Consider the following 8,759-nt stretch of genomic DNA (forward strand, 5'->3'; position numbering starts at 1 on the left):
GTTCCAACTCTAAGCTGTTAAGCGGATATTCCATTTCGCAATATACATATAAACCTACCATACATATGTATAACGGTGTATATATGTATATATGCTGCAAATTAGTAGGCCTAAATGTGTGCAGGAAATATATGTATATATATAATTTAATTAAAATTGATTGTGTCATTTGCATTTTATGAATTCATTTCAAAACACACCAGAGAGAGGAAGAGAGAGAGAGATAGGAACAAAGAGAGGAGCTGCTTAGCAGGACATAGATTAATTTTGATCTCTTTTGATTTCTGGGAAACAGTATTGATAAGCTTACTAATTAGGTTTGTAAAGCTAAAGAAATATCAATATATGAATAAATTTCCTTTGAGATAAAGTTAAAGATTAGGTAGAGTTTCTACTCTACCTAAATTAAAAATACTATATGTGTATTTCTATATACATATAGTATTTTTTTAATTTCACAACTGTAGAAGTTAATTACAATGCTAAAAGTGATTAAGCAGATAGTGATTAATTGAATAATAATAAGAATGCGAGTTGATTGAGAAACTTTAATTAAATTAAATTATGTTCTTTTTATAAATGCTAATTTTTTTCATTTATGGATATTTCTCCCGAGAAATCTACTTTATGTATTTTGTGAATCCCTTATGTTTTTGGTAGAGTATATAGTATATATATGTTTAAAATATCAGTTCATACATCAAAACAAACTTTGATAAATCAATAAAAAATTTATTTGCTTTAAGAAAAGTTGTTACTGAAAAGAAATAATAAAATCAAAAAGTATATAAGCTTGTCAAAAAAAAAGAAGAGAAAAAAAGGAATACCAATACACTTTCAAAATGAATTAAAAATTTAGAAAAGTTTTTTATTTAAAAAATACTTCTATATATTATTTATATAACTGACATAAATAAAACTTAGTCTTCGACCTCCATAAATAGGACTGCAACTTTTCAACCTGACATAATTTTCACGGCTGAACGAATGGCTCTAGAGAATCATATCAGATTGTTATCAATCGCTCAACTTAAAAGGGCAAATGCCTGGAGGCTTTTAAGCATATATGTATGTATGCTTTAAATAATTTGCTCACACTCTGCCGATTGACTTTTCATTGGGCCCGCAAGCATTTGCAACTTATTTTTAACTTTATTACGTTGATATCAAATGCCAAATGGAACAAACAAGTGGATATTATTAGAAGATACAAAACAGAAACAATCACATATTTTATATGTAGATAATTAAAACAGAAATGCAACCATTCTGCTCGCACAAACAAAGAAACAAAGAGCAGCTGCCAAACGAGGGCTGCATAACAAGTGTTGTTGCCAGTTCGACAAGTGAAACAATAAAGCCAAAAATCGATAGAAAATATTCTGTGTATTCCGAGTGCAATAGAGATATGTGTCACATGCATGTGTTGGTGTGTGTGTGTGTGTTTGGGTGTGTACACGATGTTTGTGCAACTGTAAATGCAGCACAAAGTAAACTGAGCTAGAAAATAAATAATAAACAAATCTGCTGTAGCGAAGATTAAATACTCTTTGATACAAATACATATGTATATACCATATAACGTATATTTATGTGACTTAATTCTATTCATGGAAATGTGTTTATGCAAAAATTCAATCTAAGAACAATTGTTATTAAAGCAACTACATGCAAATCATTCAAATACTAAGCTGATATTTTAATCTGAACTGTAAGAGTGAGATATTTTGAAAAGCAATTCGATTGACCTAGATATATCACCAATAGCAGGTTGAACTGATGTCAAATACAAGTTACCGACTTTACTCAATATGGAGTCCGTCGATAACCTAATACCCTTTGGCAAGGGTATCGCAATGTAGCGAACGTGACGAGAGCTGTTGTCAATGGGGCAAAGCCGCTGCAACAGTGCTGCAAATAAATAAATGCACACAGGCATAAATAAAGCCCTCTAATAGCCAACAGAAAAGAATTGTCAAATGTCATTATTGGCCGGGCTTGTAAACACGCCATGTTTGCTGTTGACAATTACTTTTTGGGCTACCAATAAACAGGACCAATGACAAACTCCAATAAATCGCCTAATTTAATTAACAAGCAGAAGGGAAAGTGTGCGCCTAGCGGGAGTCAACGACTAAAAGATACCCAATATGGAGTAGTCTCTGGTTCCATAAACCTAGACATAGTCGAATAACTTAACAAGCTTTACTTGAATATAAATGTTAACCTCTTTGTGATACTCGCTCTTCATTGGTCTGGCTTCAAATACCCTTTAAATAGTCTTCATTTCCTACAGGGTATACAAATTAAGCAAACCCTGAACAAAATAAATAAAGCTACTGCTGTCAATGGCGCAACAGAAACAGCGGCATATGATAAACGGAGCATATAATTGATTTAAGTACATACACACACACACACACACATACACTATAAATTGGTATACAGATGTGTATGTATGCATATATATATATCCCATCTGTGGCATAGCTGATGCTCCGCGACAGTTCAGATTGTCAGCTGAGTGGCAGACAGGCAGGAAATTGATTTCCAATAAGCAGCTTGCCACGTTAGATTGTGTTAATTTTACGCTAAATCTGTTTTAGCCCAGACTTCATTGATAAACTTTGACATTGATGAGTTAATGATGATGGGGAATACACAAATACAAACACACTCACACACAAGCAAACAAAATGTCAAACGCTCGCGTCTGAGGCATGGCGAGCTGCTGCTTGTTAACTCAGGATGCCTGTGATGGTGTTGGCGGTGGTGTTAGTGGCCATGTTGGTGGTGGTGATGGTGGTGCTGCTGCCGTTGGTAATGCTTTTGATTTTATGGCCAAAGTTCGCAACGACTTTGTCATTTGTCATTTGGCATAGATATGCCGAAAATGAAGTCAAGCGGAGCTGAGTTCCCTTGGAACTTTTCTTTTTCTATTGTATTATCTGAGTATATGTGGGCTATTATATTTCATAAAAATGATTTTTATTAAACATTTGGAAGGCCTGATGCAGCGTAATTAACTAACAAAAGATTTACCCATAATTGTGATAAATTGTTTTGCACTAATTGATTGGAGCATTGGGACTGATGAAAGCCAAAAACACATTATGATACGTTTCCAGAAACTTTCCATCACACACACATAATATTGCAGAAATTAAAGAAAATGACTCCATTTGACCGAAACTAAACTTTGTGTTAATCCATTTTGCACTAGCCAAATAGCAAAAATATTTGAAATTCATTTAAAACTATGTGAATTGAAATTCCCATTGCAAATATTCACAAATATTTGCATTGCTATAGAATTCATCTTTCAAACATGGAAATATTCACTAAAATGAAATAATACAAAGTGGCGATCATTAAAAATGCCAAATTGGAAATTCTCAGATGGATGCCTCAATTTGGCCAACAATAATCCGCTTCATTGAGGTAAATTGCAGCACACGTGGAACCCGAAAATATTTCTCTGAGGGAATTTAAGCTGTTGCCTAAAAGAATTCTGGATAATCAGGGGAAGTAATGCATATTTGGTAAATACACTTGAACCAATTCTCGTATCCACTATGCAAAAGCAAAAAAAAAAAAAAAAAAAAAAAAAAAAAAATTGGTTCATTTAGCCTCTAGCAGGACAGAGAAGCTTGCTGGCCAAAAATATATGTATAAATGGAAACACCACAGCACAAATAACCAGCCTTTGGTAATGTTAACCAAAAACTCAATTTCCGTTTGAAAACTCATTTCGCATTTTTGGTTGTTTTAAATCAACAGCAACAGCAACAGAAACAGAAACAGAAGTCGCTCAGGCCAGCAGACAAACAATTGCGCAAAAACAATAAACAATGCTGGCAACATCAACAGCAATCAAGTGCACTTGTAGGGATGTTCTAAAGGGCTGGAGGGTGGCCGGTGGAGGGTGAGGGGAGGACGGGCTGGAAAATGAACGCCGCCTGCAATGGCCAACGCATTGCTCATGTGCATGTCCACAATTAATTTACAATAAAACAATCAATTGATTACCCTTACATCCGGCCATGCAGCGGAAATTGTGCGCAATATCCAATTGTTGAACTGGCCCGAACCCGGATTGGCGGCTATACGGCCAGCAGTGTCAAGTAGCAGAAAAAGTTTCGACCGCAACAATAGGCTAAACGGCGTGCACGAATTTTAAGGCCCCCAAATTGACAAGCCGTCGGCTAACTGTATTGACAGGCAACGGGCAGCGGCACGGACACGGACACGGACGCGGTCACGGGCACAGGTACCGGCACCGGCACCGTTAGCGTCACCGTCACAGGTGCAGACAAACCAAATAGCCACGGCCCTTTGTGAAAACTAAACCCCCTTAATAACAACAACACAGCTGCCTCGTCAATTGCAACTGATTAGTGTTGAAAACACGGTCGCGTGCGTCGAGTCTAACTGTTTTGTAACACCTTGGGGCTTAATGAATTCGTTACGCAAATTCATTACAAATGCAAAGCCAATTCACTGGAGGGCACGACGCCGCAATACCCTGGACTGAGAATGCGTAGGTTGTTGAGTAATTGTTTCTTGAAGCAAATAAGTCAATAAATAAGTTAAATATTTATGCAAAGTAAGTTGTTATACCAAGTGGCGCACTGGGCTCTTGAAAAGAAATATATAATAAATAAATAAATACAATATAAATATATATTTACATATATATAAAAAGCTTTGAGCACTCGCAAAATCTAGGTTAAAATCAAATATCAAAAAAATTTTAATTCCATTTTTTAGCCCAAAGTCTGAATTTAAAAAATATTTACTCATTTATTTTTTTTAATATTTTTAAATTATTCTTATTTCAACCATTTACTTTGCAGCTAAGCCCAGATCCGTATTTTTAAACTGAAGTATATGTATTTATTCATACAAATCGAAGCAATAGATTCTTAAAAGGAAACAAAGCCTGTTGAGCCAGTCTACTCTCATTCATAAGTCCCCCTATTCTACTCTCATTCATAAGTCCCCCTATTCGAGGGAGACTTTTTGTTATGCATTTACGTGTCAGATTGGGAATTGGCTGGAATTGTAAATGATTGCAAATGTTAAGCTTTGACAGGTTTTTATGAATAAAAATCAATATAGGAATGCTAAAGCCATTTAAAAACAAAAAAAAAAAAAAAAAAACAATTCGAAGCAGGGCTCATAATATTTCTTTAACAATAAATTTCTCCGAAAACTTAATGATGTCCAAACTTGAGCTATCACAGAAAATAAATAAATGAATGAAAACCATGTGAGTCCACTTTTTTCATTTGCCATGACAAATAAGTGACAAGTGGCTTAATTAGGCGCATGACAATTGCGGTTTGAAGTGAGTCAATGGCGAGTGGATGTCAGCAGCAGCAGCCGCCCAGACCACAATTAACATGAAAGTAAATGAAGACGAGATGTGGCTCATGTGTTCTTTTCTATATTTTTTTTTAAATCGTCCGCCTAACTTACCTAGGCAGCAACTTTGTATGCAAAACATAAGTTTCACTTGGCCTGCTGGCTGCATCTTTAGCTGGGAGGATAGGCGCGGCTGGCGTTGTGGGGTGGCGTTTAAAAAGTTAACACTAGTCAAAGTTAACCAAATTTGTTGCATACTTTGCTGCGCCGCTTCACAAAACACACTGAGCCGAGTGCACAGCAGCCGACGAGGCACAGGCAGAGGCAGCTGTATATAATGAGCGCGCGCTGCCTTTGCCTTCCACTCGCCTCCCACTCGTGGCGCCGCACAACTGGGGCGTCCTGAATGGCTATGGATGTTGAGCCGCGCTGAGCAAAACTTTCGCCAAAATACTCTAACGCAGCGGGAGCTCATCATCAGCAACAGCAGCAGCAGGAGGAGCAGCAGCAGCAGCAGCAGGAGCTGGAGCAACAGCAGCAGCCGCATTATAATGAATGTGGAAAGCGAGCAAAGCACAATGGTTGAGGCACAATAATAACGGCTTAAAATGCAAACTTTTTTCATAGTCTGATAATAATTTGCATTTCGCTGTTTCGATTACCAATAAGCGTTCTTTTTAGACAAAATATTTATTCAGGCTCTGTTGAAGCGTTTACTTTCGTTGCAGATTTTTTTCCTGCCGCTTGGCTGGGCTCGACTATTGCTGGAAAATTTTGGAAGCTGTTCGAGTCCTTGTCAAGGGCATTTAACTTATTCATGAGGAAAAGAAAGACAACTGAGAGAACTTTCACATTTTCGTTCACCTTATATTGTTTTTTTTTTCCTTTACTCCTTCTTCCTCTTCTATTCTTTCAATTGTGCAAGGTAAGCTTACGAAAGTTTACAAATTTGAGAAAACTATTGATGTCCATGTGCATATATTTGAAGAGTCTGTAAGCGTATTGTGAACATACATGTTCCTGTCTGTATATAGATGGAATGTTTTTCGTATACGTATATCATGCATATTTAGAACAGTCATGCATAGTTAACTGACTTAGACTTGAGCTCGTGTTGACAAGAATATTTATTGTATGAAAATATAAGTAGAGTGAACTATTTAAAGCTACAAATAATATATTCAAATTGCGAGTGCTTTAAATGAAATTCGCGAAATCGTTAGTAATGCTGAGAAAAATTCCTATTTACAATTAAAAGTATACTTTTCAAAACAAATATCTATATTAATATTAAAAAATATACTTTTAAATTTCCATAGAAAGTTTTCTCAGCATCATTTAGTTTATTTAATAATGCTCAATTTTATAAAAAAAAAGGATATATTGCTTAAATGAATATTCTTTTGAATTTAAATATTTTGGATATTTTTTGTTAATAATTAAATATTAAATATTTAAATTTATATAAACATGAAAATGATGCATTTTATAAAAATACTTTAATTAGCATTTCGTTTATAGCAAAAATAAATATTAATATTATATTTTTATTTTATCGTAATTTTTTGTCCTGGAATATAAAATATAAATACTTTAATTAGCATTTAATTTATAGCAAATAGAAATATCTTCATAGATTTATATTTTTATTTTTATATAACAAAAAATTATGTAAAGCATTATAAATGCAAAATCAGTACTATAAAAAAATTGTCTGGATACGTTTAATAAATATATGGATTAGAAAGAAAAAAAGTGGTAAAATAGACCTGAAAAGAGCTTTGTTAGCTGAACATAAATAGTTGGCTAAGTCAAGTGCAATGGTGCTAAGGTAATAGATTACAGCGCAGATTTCTTTATTAAATTCGATTGAAAATATAAAAATATAATATACTTTATATTATAATAAAATATGCTAAATTTTAGCTTAATTTAATACATGTTACACTTATAAAATTATATTATAATTATTATAAATAATATTTCTGATTGAGAATACAGATAAATAAATAAAAATATATTCATATGATATTAGAATATATTACACGTATATTTTAAAGTTTTTTAAATTTGAATTATAATTATTATGTTTTATAATTTTATGCAATAACCTGATTTATTTTTCTGCTCAAATCATTCATCAGCATCCATTGTAGCATATGAGGTTTATTGGCCTTACCACCCGGCGACAGGTAATAGTAGATGAATTTACACACATACATGCACACCCACACACACACACACACACACACATATATATATGCTAAGTGTGTTAGTCTGTGCTGCTGCTCAACACTCGTTTACCCGCATAGAGTGCGACGACTAAATTAACTGACGCTGTGACGTCATCGCATGTCTTCGGGCCGCGGCTTATTGATATATAGAGAAACTATAAGAAATTCATTTTTATACACATAGGAGGAACAGCTGTCAGGCATTTAAGCGTCAGCATAGCGCTTAGTGCTCAGTGCTCAGTGCTCAAGTGCCGCTGGCGCCAAAAAATTTGACCCACTTAGTGGAAGGCCAACAACAAGAAATGGCTAAAACATGAGCCGTGCCATTTGCCAGCCGGCAGAGCCGTTGCATGTGGCTCGGCACTTAACTCAATTTGCAATGTAGCTGTCGTCTTTGTTGATGTTGGTATTGTTATTGCTTTTGCTGTTGTTGTTGTTGTATTTACCGCCAAGTGCAGCAGAACGAAATTGCTGGCATATTACGAACGACACTAGCGTATTGCTATTATTGCTGGTGGTGCTGCCATCTCCAATGGCGTTGTTGTTGCGGCTTGCGGCAGCCACGCCAAAGTCGTCTTGACTGTGTCATCAAAATCGAATTGAAATGAAACCACAATTGAAATGTCAGACAAACGTTGAGAAACATTTTTTTTCGATTTTTTTTTTTTTTTTTTTTTTTTTACTTTTGCTGGTTTTTTTGGACTCTGACAGACGGTATATGGCAGCTGGCAACAGCAGCAGCAACAGCAGCATCAGGCAGGCAGGCAGACAGTCGACCCACATAAAATTCAATTCACATTGAAGTTTTCAGAGCGCACTGACTACAAGAAGAGCAGCAGCCGCATCCACAGCCACAGCTACAGCCTGTAGTGGCAGCCGTGGCAATGGCAGCCGTGGAAATCGTGCACGCGCCCACTGCGCGCCATTTTTCGAACCGATGCCTTCAATGGAATCATTGAACTGCCATCGCCTGCTGCGCGAGAGCATAAGGCGCAACAGGAGACGACGCCATGACCAGACCCACACACACACACACACACACACACATATGGTGTTAAAAACAATACAAACAGCAGGCGGCTGGCATTATTTGTTGGGCCTTTTGCCGGCATCGCCTACAAAGCTATCAGCTCCTGGCCAGCATGAATTTCACTGTGC

The sequence above is a fragment of the Drosophila arizonae genome, chromosome 2 (genome assembly GCF_054131065.1).
Source record: "Drosophila arizonae isolate 15081-1271.41 chromosome 2, UAZ_ARI_1.0, whole genome shotgun sequence".
NCBI lineage: Eukaryota > Metazoa > Arthropoda > Insecta > Diptera > Drosophilidae > Drosophila > Drosophila arizonae.